The sequence below is a fragment of the Malaclemys terrapin genome, chromosome 6 (genome assembly GCF_027887155.1).
Source record: "Malaclemys terrapin pileata isolate rMalTer1 chromosome 6, rMalTer1.hap1, whole genome shotgun sequence".
Lineage (NCBI taxonomy): Eukaryota > Metazoa > Chordata > Testudines > Emydidae > Malaclemys > Malaclemys terrapin.
In genome coordinates this window covers 42411294-42426607 of record NC_071510.1, presented here as the reverse complement: position 1 = coordinate 42426607, position 15314 = coordinate 42411294, and the positions used below count along the sequence as shown (strand labels likewise).

General features: G+C 44.8%; 1 protein-coding gene across 1 annotated transcript in view; it reads left to right on the top strand.

Annotated features, from left to right (window-relative positions):
• Positions 1-364: 364 nt before the first annotated feature.
• The window catches only part of GLIS3 (GLIS family zinc finger 3), a 286095-nt gene continuing 271145 nt past the window's right edge, over positions 365-15314 (top strand). The window contains exon 1 of the mRNA XM_054031224.1: positions 365-398. The gene's annotated coding sequence lies outside the window, so the exon portion shown is untranslated. The remainder of the gene's footprint in view (positions 399-15314) is intronic.

Genomic DNA, 15314 nt, shown 5'->3' with positions numbered 1-15314 from the left:
CTTCTCGCCGCCCCCATTGGCCTGGGACGGCGAACCGCGGCGAGTGGGGGCCACAATTGGCCGAACCTGCCGCGTCAGCAGGTAAATAAAACTGGCCCGGCCCTCTAGGATGCTTACCCTGGCGAGCCGCATGCCGAACGTTGCCGACCCCTGCAGTTAGTCCAAAGGGAGCTGCTTGCCTGGAGGCACCCTCCCCTAACCCAGTTTAGTGATTCAGCTTTGTTAAGGTGCTGGGTAGATAGGATCCCACCAGAGTCCACTCAGCTCTCTTGTTGTTGTTCTCTGTGATTGCTCTTGCAGCAAAGTCCTTGTTCCACATTCCCTGTGGGAGGTAACCAAGAGCATTAGGACCCCTGAGCAGTGGCCTGGCTGCACAGAAGGGAGCTCTTTGTCAAAAGGTAAGAGTTCTTTCCCCTTTCTGGGAGCCCACTACACACCCCAATCCAAGATCATGTAATTTATGGTGTGTCCCCAAATGTCGCTAGAGAAACAGTGGGTAGGTAATCTATGCAAATGAAGCTCTCTATGGAAGAATTTTTCCCTTTTCACCCCCAGAGGGAGTGGAGAGTCTTTTCTCCTCTGGAGTGTCTGGCCATAAGGTGTGTAAGGACATTGTAACAAAATTATGGTTAGATGGGTTGTATTTTTTTTATGTATTCTGTACATACCTTTTTAATAAGATGTTTGTACTTTTTGTCAGTGGTGGATTAACCCCATTTGTTACTCTGTCCCTAGGCTAAAATGCCATCCCCTTCTGACTAGCTCATTTTAATGAGTGGGAAATAAAAACTTGCTCCCAAGCCATGTAAGCTGCCTAGGCTAGTGGCACTACACTCAGCTGATAGATAAAACCACAGATATGTGTGAGGAGGCATTGGATGCTGTTTCTGACTGATTAAAGACCCATTATAGGAAATCAAAATGGAAACATTATGAAAAATCACTTGTCCTTTCTTTCTCTGCCTTTTGACCATAGGAAGTTGTCCCACACTTATTGTTGCTTCTGGCCTTGGCCCAGACACCCGCAAATGACAGTGCTTGTGAAAGTATAAGTATGATGCCACTTGTTCCCAGAGAAATTGGTGGCTACTTCTATGCCTAGATCTTTCTTCCATGTCTTTCTGCACTAGCACAAATGTTCTTTTGTACTACTGCTCCTAAAAGAGTCAAGAGGGGCTGAATTGCAGACAAGGAAGGCTGTGCAATTTTATACAGTGTACCTGGAAGTGACTGGATATGCTTAGCAAGCAGTTTAAATTATGGTAACACATTGGAGGGAAAAAAAGATAAGGCTGCATCTATAATCACAATATGTCAGTGAAACTAGTTCACAGTGCAAGTATCACCCTTCTCCCAGCATTTGTCACTAGGCTCTTTCTGCTGGTGACCGATGCAGGGGAAGTGCTCTTGAGCCAGCATTTGCTCCTAATCCGATTCCTGGATCTGGCTTAATGTACTGGGAGGATTCCTCAACCCTCAAACTGGTTTCTGTTCCAAGAACTGACACCATTCTGTGCCATACATAGGAGAACCCTCCCTCTAGCTCTGAACTGGCTTCCTTTTCCAAGCTTCCCCCCACTTTGAGAACTGGCTCCAAACATTGGTGATAGAGAGGGAGAGAATTGTGTGTGGAATCTTGTGTGCCAGTCAAGGTGTAGTCTCCTGCACCAGCAACAAACAATGTAAATGTTTTGTTAATGTGAACTTTGAAAACAGTGAGGTCTATCTTCTGACCTGGTAATATATAGCCTAGCCACCGGTCCCTGCTTGTCACCACAGGTGCTGGATAAGTGGGCTTTCATTGGAACACAACAGGGCAAAGGACTAACAGATGGCATCATAATCCTGCTGTGATGATGCTTAATTTCAAAGGAAAAAAGCAAATTGTAAATGGACTGTCAGGACATGTAGGATATTGGGGTCATGCCATATTGACCTGTTGAAAGCACAATTGACCGCTTCTGTCATTCTTTTCTCCTTCACTGAAGTACAAGACAAAGTATTTGTGAACAGCAGTTTTTTTTTTAAACAACAGATTGTTCCAGATACTGCCCAGTATGAAACATGGCAAAGAATGAGGAATGCTAAGTGCAACGTTTTGGGCTGTAATCCAGACCAGTAAGGAGTTATATCACTGCCTACCCTGCAACCTGGCCATACTTTAAATGCTCTGCTGCTGTAGTTCCCAAACTGAAGACTCCCAGCCAGCATGTACTGAGTGTCTGTGTGTTTAAACAGCCCTAGTTCAGCAACTCTGACTCAGACAAACAGCTTGTTACACCACAGCCTGGTCTCCACCAACTTTGGTTACTACTAGCCAAGTGATCAACACACTCTGTCCTAAATTTTCCCCAAATCATCTGCCCTGGAGGATCCAGCCCTCTCCTGAGCTACTCAGAGAACTAATAAGGTTTGCTTGCTAATTTTAAAGAGACAATACCCAGCAGTTTGCCACATTAACTGGCGTTAACTAACATTCACTTTAATTCAAATGCAGCATTGGGTTGGTTTAGATTAAAAGTAAAACAAGTTTATTAACAAAAGGACATGGGTTAAGGGATACCAACCAGAAGTAAAGAAGTTAGAAAGGCTTACAAACAGTAAATATGTTTTCTAATGGCTAAAACCAACTTCAGCAACTTACCATATTTGTTCAAGGTAGTTTTCTATCCCCTTGGTGGAAGGACCCATCTTTCTCAGCTTGCAAGAGCTCTGGCTTCTTGTGTACATCTAGTGATGGATGCCAAGATGGCTTCTTCTCTCTCCTTATATTTTTTCCAAACTCACTGCTTTGTCCCTAGACTCAGGATGATCTCACACTGTTCCTTCCTTCCTGTGAACTTCCCATCACCTTTCTGATTCATATGTAAATGGAGCTTCCACTGTTTTGGTCACACCTTGCTTAATTTCATTGGAGACAGGAAAGAAAGCAATTATCTATCTGGGAGAACCTGTTTCTCCCTGTTTAGTCACAGACTTCAAAGCATGATATCACTGAGTATTCACAATTCCTCATAGTATTAATACATACATTTCACAATTATATTAATCCAGTGTGTCATTAGCTTTTGTAAAAGACCTTAGTTGATGCACTTTTATAATAAAGTAATATTGTATGCATGCAGCTGATTTGATTGCTTATCATTTGAGGTTCAGTCCCCTGTATTTATAGCCCAGATAAAGCTTCTCTCTCCTGCTGGAGTGTAAACACCAGGCTATCTTCTCCCCCACTTGTTAGCTTGATAGCTTTGTTTACCTTATATGTAAATGGACCTTCATTGTGTCTGCCTGATGACCAGGCTGGACAGACACATACACACTCCTTTGTCGAGGGCAGACTGTGCTTATGAATTGCTTGCCAAGCAGATCTTAAACATAATTCTAGTAGATATCCATAACTCCTTGCACATGCCCTGTACATGCATCATGAAAGGATATTAATGATCCAGTGAGTTATTTGTTTTTCAATGATATATTACATGCCACCTTTCGGGTATATATCATGACAACAGTGTGTTAGGTGTAGTGAGTATGTCAGGCCTGAAAAGAGTTGCTGACACAGAGTAGTGAACTGCCAATGGGCCTGTGTTACACTAAGGTTGCAAAGTCGAAGCACTCAGAGGTTAGGAAATGCCACAATTAAGGCTGCCTGTGCAACCTGATTCAACCCTCTTGTGCATAGACCTTATGAAAGTCTTTAATTAAATGATTACATTTTTTTTTTCTGCAGGACCCCGGACTCATTCAGTGCACAGGATGGACCTGCTTTGGGGATAAGTTAGAGTTGATCAGGGAAGGAGACCATTGTTTCTGAAATTGGAAGATGTTCAGTGAATGAAGCAGGGAACCGCAGCAGGAGAAAGGATGGTCTCCTGGCTAAAGCTTTGCCTAGGAGAGCTGTGTCTCTGCCACAGAGTTCCTATGTGAGGCTAGGAAAGTCACTTCAACCAGACTTTTCAGAAGAGGTCATGTGTGTTCCTCATTTTCTAAGTGCCCAACTTGAGACTTGGGACTTGGGATCTGATTTGCAGAAGTGCTGAGCACTCACTGCTGCAACTGAAGCAAATGGGCACTGTACTTTGACCATATAAAGTGCAGTATAATGATCTGTACGTGGAACAATCAGGCCCTAAATTTCTCAGATTGGGCACCCAAAATTAGTGGTCCCTTGTGTCTCAGTTCCCCACCTGTAAAATGGCGGTTAATACCACCCCCTCAGCTCCCAGAGATGTTGTGAAAAGAAGGTTAATGTTTTTGAAACACTCTGCCACTACAGTGATGAGCAAGCGCAATAGAGAAGCCAATAAATCTACCTTCAGAAAGGGTTTTGAATAGTATGCAGTAAATAAAGCACTAGGGCCACACATTGAACAATGAAGAGAAAACAAAATATTGAATAGCTGCTCATTCAATGACAACATCCATCCTGGGCACTGAATGAGCCAGGGGTCCTGTGACAAATAGCATATGATTATGCAGCTAAGGACTATATCAATGCAGACACACAAGGGAGCTGAATTAAGGTTGCACAGGCAGTCTTAATTCTAGCATGACTTAACTTTTCAACTTTAATGTTTTGACAGTTTTTTGTGTAATAATTATATTGTCTGGAACTGTACAATGCCTAAGGGTTGGCAAGAGCCATTTATTGTTTAAACCGAGCTGCATATTGAAAGGGCTGCTCAGACAATTGGCTGTCGTTTAACTAAAAGTTTGTAAGAGCCTGATGCCTGTCATAAATTTGCTTACTCTTATACTGCTGATAAAGCACTTAAACATGATTTAATAATATACATGCCCAACTGGAGAACACAGAACTAATGTCCTATCTCCATTTCACTTCCTCAAGGGTTTCTCATATAACTGATTCTCTTCCCCACTGGTGTAATTCAGAAGTAACTCCACTGAAGTCAATAGAGCTGTAGTGTAAAACTAGTATAAGCGCTGGGAGGGAGGGGAGAGAAACAGGACGCTGTGGCGCGCTCGCGGAGGAGGTGGAGGTGAGCTGGAGTAGGGGGGGCAGGGAGGGAAGCTTCTCCATGGGTGCTCAAATTTGCTGGCCTAGGCCTTGTCGGCCTAGGCAATAATACGCCGCTGGGCCCCGGGATATGTATTTGCAGCAGTTAGTCTGTGTTGCCATGGACTGTGCTACCTCAGCTATGCTAGCTCAATGAGAGCTAGTGTGAGTGTGTCTGAGCTGGGAATTGCATCCCTAGCTCCAAGAGTAGATGTAACCAGGGTGTGTCTGTCTCTTGGAAGTCTCTAGTGTTCTTTTCTTCCTTTGCCACGCCCTTGCTTCCTCCTTATGCCCCTTACTCAGGACTGGCCAAATCAGTCCTTGAGCTTTCCTGAGTACAAAGACTGCTCCCTGTAAGTATTCTCAGAGGCACAAGAAATGGGGCTGTGAAGGAGGGGGGCACAGGGGACACATGCTGCACTTCCTAGTGGAGTAGAGCACTGGCTGTGGCCTTACTAAATTTCTGGCAAGCAAGACCTCCCAGAGCTCTTCCTAAGGCAGTTGGGGCCCTTCCCTCTGCCCAATATGGGACTGTCACAGAAGGCTTGTAACTTCCGTTTGAAATGTGTAATTTCTGTACTGCACTTTTTTTATTGCATGGTGAAAAGTCCCATATGGCCCATTAGTGCACAGGACTGTATGTTCACACCCCAGGTGGCTGTGCACTAACTAGCTCTGTAGACAAATCCTAAGACTATCCATCTTGGCTTCAATCAGCAATGTATGCAAGAAATTAGAGAGGTGATGAGGACTGGTCCTTAATGCAGACTGTGACCATATGGTCATTAATTGTATGCTAAGAGGACTGTTTTAGCCAGCCACTCTCAATACAGTATTTCTGAATCTGATTTTAATAGTGTTAGTTAAACAGATGAATTACAATGGGTTAAACATTCATTAACACCCAGGGGGTTTGGATTGAGAAACTCCTGCTCTAGTGGCAAGATACTTAGTGATTCAGCTCTAATAACTTATTCAGAACCTAACTTGAAAAACATGACTGTTGAAAGAAGGCAGAGCAAATAGAGGACCATATTCTGCCATTCTTACTCCCCTAGAGTAGTACCTTACTCTTAAGGAATACCATTAAAATCAATGAGACTACTTGCTGAGTAAGATTCTACTCAATGTCAATAAGGGAATGTAATGGAGTGTCTACCCCATATAGATGAACAAAGGGTTAACAGGAGTCTCAGCGCTCAGTTTGCCCACCTGATTGCACCTGTAAGCTGGGCTAGGCCTAATTAATAATGAAATCCATCTGGGGAGGGACTGGATGGTTCTATAAACAGGAAGTCTGAAGCAGAAGGGGCTACAGGGAAGAACTCTGTTGTCCTTGCTACTGGGAAACTGAGTAGAGAGACATGTGGGGAAACAGGAAGGCACTACCAGGGTGAGGAGAGAGCTCAAGAAAGAGATAGCAAGAAATCCAAGGTGGCAGCAAGGAGTCTGTGGAGTAAACCTTAACTGCCTAGCCTAGGGTCCCTGGACTGGAACCCAGTGGAGAGGGCAGCCTAGATTCCCCCTAGCACCCACTGGTATGAAGTCCCTGAGAAGGGGACATGGGCTATGGGAATCTCTGAGAAAAGGGCATACAGACCAGTGGGTCTAGAATTGAGAGGGGCAGATCAGATGGAGGGATTGTTGAATTTGCTGTTACCCCAGGAGCGGTGGGACTAAACATGACCTATCTGGAAAGCTGAGTCATGAGAAGACAGGCCATGGCAGGGCTGGAACTGCTGTCCATAGAGGGCATTAGAGGAGAAAAGGTTGTTGTGTCATGCCTAGCTGTGAGAAGACATTCCAGCGGTGAGTTGATTCATCTATCTGGAGGTAGAATCAGGCCTAGAATGAATATGAATATTATTCTGGGAGAAAAGTTGTATGCCTGATGTGGAAGGGAACAAGAGAAGGACATTTTTTACAACATAGATGCATGGAGAGGAGCAGAGAAGGGGAAAGCCTCTGTTAAGTTTAAAAAAAAATCTCTTTAATATAATAATTAATAATAATAAAAAAGGAACAGAGGTAATGGGGAGAAAAAACTGCCATAACAAATATAACAGGATTAATTTATAAAAGGATTGCAAACTTGTTAATGAGAAACTTTTGGGGGTTGTTTTAAAGAGTGACAGGCAGCAGTATTTGTCACTTGTACAGCTTTCTGTTTTCTAAACACTCTTCTATATACAGCACGTGCAATATTGTGAGTTAACAGTTGTCATAGTTGAATGCCTTTCTTTCCATGTCTGCAAAACATTAACAGTGTTAATTTAAAATTGACCAGAGGATAGTGCTGCTCTGTCTATCATTAACATGGTACAGTAGCTAACTACTAGTTATCTGGTGTCCCCAAATTGACTATATTGGACTGTGTCCCATAGTTAACACACTGGAGTAATAAAGCTTCAAGAAACTGGCTTCATGCTCAAAGCATGAGGAGGACACAAAGCTGCAGGAGATCATTGAATTGCCTTCACATAAATGGATGGTGCAGCCTCATCTGAAATATGGTCACCACCTCAAAATAGATATCGCAGAACTGAAGAGGGTTCAGGGAAAGGTGACAAGCATGATCAAGAGCAGGGAAAAAAATCTCAGATGAACAGCGAAGAAAAAGAATAATAGAATATCAGGGTTGGAAGGAACCGCAGGAGGTCATCTAGTCTAATCCCCTGCTCAAAGCAGGACCAATACCCAACTAAATCATCCCAGCCAGGGTTTTATCAAGCCTGACCTTAAAAACCTCTAAGGAAGGAGATTCCACCACCTCCCTAGGTAACCCACTCCAGTGCTTCACCACTCTCCTAGTGAAAAATTTTTTCTTAATATCCACCCTAAACCTCCCCCACTGCAACTTGAGACCATTATTCCTTGTTCTGCCATCTAGTACCACTGAGAACAGTCTAGATCCATCCTCTTTGGAACCCCCTTTCAGGTAGTTGAAAGCAGCTATCAAATCCCCCCCTCATTCTTCTCTTCTGCAGACTAAACAATCCCAGTTCCCTCAGCCTCTCCTCATAAGTCATGTGCTCAAGCCCCCTAATCATTTTTATTGCCCTCCGCTGGACTCTTTCCAATTTTTCCACATCCTTCTTGTAGTGTGGGACCCAAAACTGGACACAGTATTCCAGATGAGGCCTCACCAATGTCGAATAGAGGGAATGATCATGTCCCTCCATCTGCTGGCAATGCCCCAACTTATACAGCCCAAAATGCTGTTAGCCTTCTTGGCAACAAGGGCACACTGTTGACTCATATCCAGCATCTCATCCACTGTAACCCCTAGATCCTTTTCTGCAGAACTGCTGCCTAGCCATTTAGTCTCTAGTCTGTAGCAATGCATGGAATTCTTATGTCCTAAGTGCAGGACTCTGCACTTGTCCTTGTTGAACTTCATCAGATTTCTTTTGGCCCAATCCTCTAATTTGTCTAGGTCCCTCTGTATCCTATCCCTACCCTCCAGCGTATCTACCAATCCTCCCAGTTTAGTGTCATCTGCAAACTTGCTGATGGTGCAGTCCATGCCATCCTCCAGATCATTAATGAAGATATTGAACAAAACCGGCCCCAGGACCAACCCTTGGGGCACACCGCTTGATACCGGCTGCCAACGAGACATGGAGCCATTGATCACTACCTGTTGAACCCGACGATCTAGCCAGCTTTCTATCCACCTTATAGTCCATTCATCCAGCCCATACTTCTTTAACTTGCTGACAAGAATACTGTGGGAGACCATATCAAAAGCTTTGCTAAAGTCAAGGAATAACACATCCACTGCTTTCTCCTCATCCACAGAGCCAGTTATCTCATCATAGAAGGCAATTGGGCAACTCATGCCTGACTAACCTTTGGTGAATCCATATTGTCTGTTCCTGATCACTTTCCTCTCCTCTAAGTGCTTCAGAATTGATTCCTTGAGAACCTGTTCCATGACTTTTCCAGGGACTGAGGTGAGGCTGACTGGCCTGTAGTTCCCCCAGATCGTCCTTCTTCCCTTTTTTAAAGCTGGGCACTACATTAGCCTTTTTCCAGTCATCCGGGACTCCCCCAATCACCATGAGTTTTCAAAGATAATGGCCAACGGCTCTGCAATCACATCCGTCAACTCCTTTAGCACCCTCGGATGCAGTACATCTGGCCTCATGGACTTGTGATCGTCCAGCTTTTCTAAATAGTCCTGAACCACTTCTTTCTCCACAGAGGGCTGGTCACCTCCTCCCCATACTGTGCTGCCCAGTGCAGTGGTCTGGGAGCTGACCTTGTTTGTGAAGGCAGAGGCAAAAAAAGCATTAAGTACATTAGCTTTTTTCCACATCCTCTGTCACTAGGTTGCCTCCCCCTTTCAGTAAGGGGCCTACACTTTTTCTCTGACCACCTTCCTGTTGCTAACATACCTGAAGAAACCCTTCTTGTTACTCTTAACATCTCTTGCTAGCTGCAACTCCAAGTGTGATTTGGCCTTCCTGATTTCACTCCTGCATGCCTGAACAATATTTTTATACTCCTCTCTGGTCATTTGTCCAATCTTCCACTTCTTCTTGTAAGCTTCTTTTTTGTGTTTAAGATCAGCAATGATTTCACTGTTAAGCCAAGCAGGTCGCCTGCCATATTTACTATTCTTTCTACAGATTGGGATGGTTTGTTCCTGCAACCTCATTAAGGATTCTTTTAAAATACAGCCAGCTCTCTTGGAGTCCTTTCCCCCTCATGTTATTCTCCCAGGGGATCGTGCCCATCCGTTCCCTAGGGAGTCAAAGTCTGCTTTTCTAGAGTCCAGGGTCCGTATTCTGCTGCTCTCCTTTCTTCCTTGTGTCAGGATCCTGAACTCGACCAACTCATGGTCACTGCCTCCCAGGTTCCCATCCACTTTTGCTTCCCCTACTAATTCTTCCCTGTTTGTGAGCAGCAAGTCAAGAAGAGCTCTGCCCCTAGTTGGTTCCTCCAGCACTTGCACCAGGAAATTGTTCCCTACACTTTCCAAAAACTTCCTGGATTGTCTGTGCACCGCTGTATTGCTCTCCCAGCAGATATCGGAGCGATTGAAGTCCCCCATGAGAACCAGGGCCTGTGATCTAGTAACCTCTGTTAGTTGCCTGAAGACAGCCTTGTCCACCTCCACCCCCTGGTCTGGTGGTCTATAGCAGACTCCCACCACGACATCACCCTTTTTGCTTACACTTCTAAACTTAATCCAGAGACTCATATTGCTCTCTTACATACAATGCTACTCCCCCACCTTTTCTGCCCTGCCTGAACAGTTTATATCCATCCATGACAGTATTCCAGTCATATGAGTTATCCCACCAAGTCTCTGTAATTCCAATCACATCATAATTCCTTGAATGTGCCAGGACTTCCAGTTCTCCCTGCTTGTTTCCCAGGCTGCTTGCATTTGTGTATAGGCACTTAAGATAACCCACTGATTGTCCTGCTTTCTCAGTATGAGGCAGGAGTCCTCCCTTCTTGTGCTTTCCTGCTTATGCTTCCTCCTGGTCTCCCACTTCCCCACTTACTTCATGGCTTAGGTTCACCAGGGGAAGGAGACCAAGTTTAAAGCCCTCCTCACTAGGTTAGCCAGCCTGCTTGCAAAGATGCTCTTCCCTCTCTTTATTAGGTGGAGCCCATCTCTAACTAGCAATCCTTCTTTTTGGAACACCATCCCATGGTCAAAGAATCCAAAGCCTTCTCTCAGACACCACCTGCGTAGCCATTCGTTGACTTCCACAATTCAGCTGTGTCTACCTGGGCCTTTTCCTGCCACAGGGAGGATGGACGAGAACACCACTTGCACCTCACGCTCCTTTATCCTTCTTCCCAGAGCCATGTAGTCTGCAGTGATCCGCTCAAGGTCATTCTTGGCAATATCATTGGTGCCCATGTGGAGAAGCAGGAAGGGGTAGCAATCCAGGGGCTTGATGAGTCTCGGCAGTCTCTCCGTCACATTGTGAATCCTAGCTCCTGGCAAGCAGCACACTTCTTGGCTTTCCCAGTCAGGACAGCAGATAGGAGGGAGTCCCTGACCGCCACCACCTGCCTCCTTCTCTTGGGAGCATTGGTCGTTGAACTCCCATCCCTAGGACAGTGCATCTCAGGCCTTCCAGTCAGTGGAGTCTCCTTCTGCTCCCTTCCCTCAGATGTATCATCTAGTCCGCTTTCCCCATTAGTACCCGTGGAGAGAACATGAAAACGGTTGCTCACCTGTATCTGTATTGCTGGGATGGGATGGGATTGTTAACTTTAAAAAATGACAAGAGGAGAAACAATAAAAGTATAAAATTAAATGTTAAAGAAAAAGCAGATCTGTGACTTCTATTGTCCCTCTGCCATAACACAAAAGCAAGGCACCATTCAATGAAATTAAAAGGTGGGCAATTTAAAACTGACACAAGAAAATGCTTTTTCAAACAATTGGACTGCAATTAGCTGTTCAAATCACTGCCACAAAATGTTGAGGTCAAGAATTTAGCAAGATTCAAACAGGGATTGGACATTTATACAGATAACTAGTGTTAACATATTTTGGAAAGGGTGTTAAATTTCAAACATCAGGGTTTAAACCCATTTCTAACTACTAAAGTCTGAGACCTAAGGTGGCATAATTTCCTTTCACATTTGCCTACTGAGGAAGGTTTCTTACACATACTGAAGCATCTGGTACTGGCCCCTGTTGGGGACAGGCTACTGGACTAGATGGGCCTTGGGTCTGATCCAGTAGGGCAGTTCCTAATGAAAGCCTGCCATTCTCCCCCTCACCCCTTCTGCTTGTAACTAGCTAACCTGAGGAGATGATACTTCCATCAGTGACACATTGGGGCCAACAACTCTGCATTTCCAGAACTGAAATACGGGGGCATGATTTTCTTCTGGGTGGCTTTATATCACCCTTACTCAGTTGACTTTACTAGAGTTCTGATTCTCACCAGTCTGAGAGCAGAATCATCCCATAAATTCTGAAAATAATGGATCTGAGTCTTCACTGTCTTGCATTGTATGTAGTCATTGACACCAGTACAAAGTAGGGGTAAAACGTTAGCTCACTATGGAAACACTTTATATTTAGTTTGCATAGGGACACATGGACAAGGCAGTGGAGAACCAGGCACATATATGCCAACATCTAAGGAGATGGCATATATCCTACTTTGTTTAAAAAAAAAAAATATAGAGAAGGAAATTTTCCATGCTCTGAAACAGCTTTGGAAGTTATCCTGCATGATCTAAGAACCTCTCCCCTAGTGCCAAAAACAGTCACTGATAAAAGTCACAGTGCTGGAAAATAAAATCTGCATTGGAGCCAAAAGGTAAGTGACAATGAGAGAACTGGATTAGACAGACACCAAAATGATAGAACAACTCCTTTCCTGAAATCAAGCAAAGAATACATGTATATCAAATGAGACAAATGCAGTCACCTCCTTACATGAAGGTTATGTTGCAACACAACGTTTTGAAAGATTGTGCAATTTATTCTAAGCAATATCTCTGATTTCCAGTCTGGTTGCTATAAACTGAACTATGTGGCTCCAAAGCAATATTTCCCTTGGGAAAGGAAAACTTATAGCAAAGTGAACACAATTGACATAACGGGCAAACTCGAGGTTGAAAGAGAAATAACTAGGGCGAGGTTGGCACTGCTGTCTCCTCTCCTGAATCAGAGAAAACAGGCAATAGCTTCACACACATGCTTTCACTTCAGCCCAGCAAGCTAGGAGTGCTAATCCAATAGCATCAAAGTCTTGTCCTGATATCAGACCAGCTGGCTAGAGCTGCTGAGCCAGTAACCTCACACAAGCCAATCCCTCAACATCATGCTAGTAAGCTAATAGTGCTCAGCCCATGAACTCCTAAAAATCTGGGCCTTGGCATCATCCCCTCAAGCCAGAAGTGCTGAGCAAGTAACCTCATAAAGACATGTCCCTTGACATCAGACCAGCAAATCAGAGGAGTTGAGTCCGTGAACTTATAAAGACCTGCAACTTGACAACATACCAGAAAACTAGAAGGGCTGAGACAGTGACCTCTGAAAGGCTAGTCCCTTGCCATAAACCCAGGAAACTAGATTTGCGGAGCCAGTAACCTCACAAAAACCTGTTTCTTGACATAAACCCAGCAAATTTAGAGGTACTGATCCAGCGACCTCAGAGGCCTGTAAACTGGCCAGCAAGCTAGAGGTACTGAGTCAATGAGCTCACAGGGGGTGGGGGGGGGGGGGGCAGTCACTCATCAGCCCAGCAAATGTGTGATGCTGAACAGTGGATATATTGGAGTGCAGCTCCCCTCCTCTACCTAAAGTAGGACAGTCCCTGTTCCTCTTACTTGTCTGTGCTTTCATAGAATACTCCTTCCTTCTGCATCGTCACTGAATGGGGAAACTTGGACTCAGCAGTTGGGAGAGTAGGAAGAGCTGATGCCTGGCTGAGGATTCCCTTGAGCTCCAACTTCCTTGAGTTTCAAGCCTTCGCACCAGTAGGTGAAACAGCTCCCTCATCTCATGAGGTGGGAAAGAAGAATTCAATATAATTGTTCCCTATCTTCCTGGAGAAGAAAAGAGGAAGATGGACAGAGTATCTGCTAATTCCCCCTCCCCTCCAGAGGTCAGAGAGGGAGAGTCTGCCCCCTCCAGCCCTCATTCCTTTTCCAGGGGAAAAGGAAGACTGTGCCCCTGGCTTCCCCTCCCTTATCAGATACCAGGGGAAACAGCCTGGCTCTGTCAGTTCCCTCTCCCTTTTTGGCAATAGTGGGGTGTGTGGATGGCACATTCCCCTATCACAGCTCCATATTCATCTCTTGCTTGAACTCCCCAATATACATACTTGGCTGAGTGTGGACTTGGCTGGGGACATGGACTCTCCTATCAGGTACATTTATTTTCTTTTTCCTGTGACATATCCCATCCCAGATGATGCATTGACACTTCGCTTTACAATATCAACAACCATGATGAGAACTGGTGAATTTCCCCTCTATTTTGGTCTATTTTAATGATTGAGGAAAATGCCCCATGTGAAGGCAGACTTACCTCTTAATACACCAAGGCCACCATAACCTATATAAATCAGCATTCAGAAACAGGCTGCCAGATTCCCTCAATTAGCCGCCATCACTCTCTGGTATAAACTAAGCAAAATGCGACTGCTGCAGCCCTAACATGCTGATTTAATAGTTTTAGTGATTGACATAAAACCCTTAGCCAAGATCTTGGCAACTAGTGCAGAAACCACTATAATACAATTAAGGGGGGGAACCCATCTTGTGTCACTGAGCTTATTTAATACAATATTTTACCCACAAAGTAATGGGACGATAGCCCTGAACATGGACCTATGCACATGTGCAACTAAGTCCATTCAACTTACAGATTTTCAGGTTCCCTGTTAAGAGCGAGCAGGAAGGAGACAGAGAGGTTGGTGACTGGCAGGGTATTGCAGACATCTAAGGGAGAGGGCGTGGTTTGTTGAGGCAGGGGAGCAGCAGATGTGGGCTCCTGGTTCTCTTCCTGACTCCGTCACTGAGCTTGGCAGATTCCCCCCCGCCCCTTTATGAAGGGGAAACTGTGGCATTACAATGGGAATAATATTACTTATTTGTCTAACTTGCCTTGTTGGACCTGGGCCTAAGGGTGGAGGCAGCCCAGTTGCAAAACACCCAGAATGGCATGGTGGAAGCTATATGAGAGCAGGGATTCTTACTGACAGGACACACAAATGTACTTACAAAAGGACTTGATTTAGGTTACAGCTACTCTAGAGTTTACAGTGGTGGCGCTTCAGTGATGCAAATGAGCCTCTGTAAGCTCTCTAATGGGAGAGAGCTCTCCTGTCAGCTTAACAGTTACTGCCACTCACAGGTCTGGAGTAATGTTGGCGGGAGAAGCTCTCCCACTGACATATCACTGTTCTCACCGGTGCTTAAGTTGGTGTAACTTACGTCACTTGAGGAGGTGGGGTTCACACCCTTGAGCAACATAAATTATACCACAGCAAGTGCTAGTGTAGACAGCCTACAGGTAGTTGGGGTGGGGTCTTGTCCTAGAGCTATAGCAGTTGGGAGCCAACTGAAATGCATGTATGCAGTGGGCTGGGGGAAAGGAAAACTTAGCTTCCATGTCAGACAGCTTAGATGAGTAGTCTGATCTCTGTGGGATTTAAGTGATGCATTGGCTTTGTGCTGGCTCTCTTCCTGGTGATGAATTTTACCCAGTGTCGATTAGAGGTGAGCTCAAGCCAGCAATCTGGGCTGGATTTTGGAAAGACAGGGTTTGACCCCTATTCACAACTGTGTGGCTCTGACC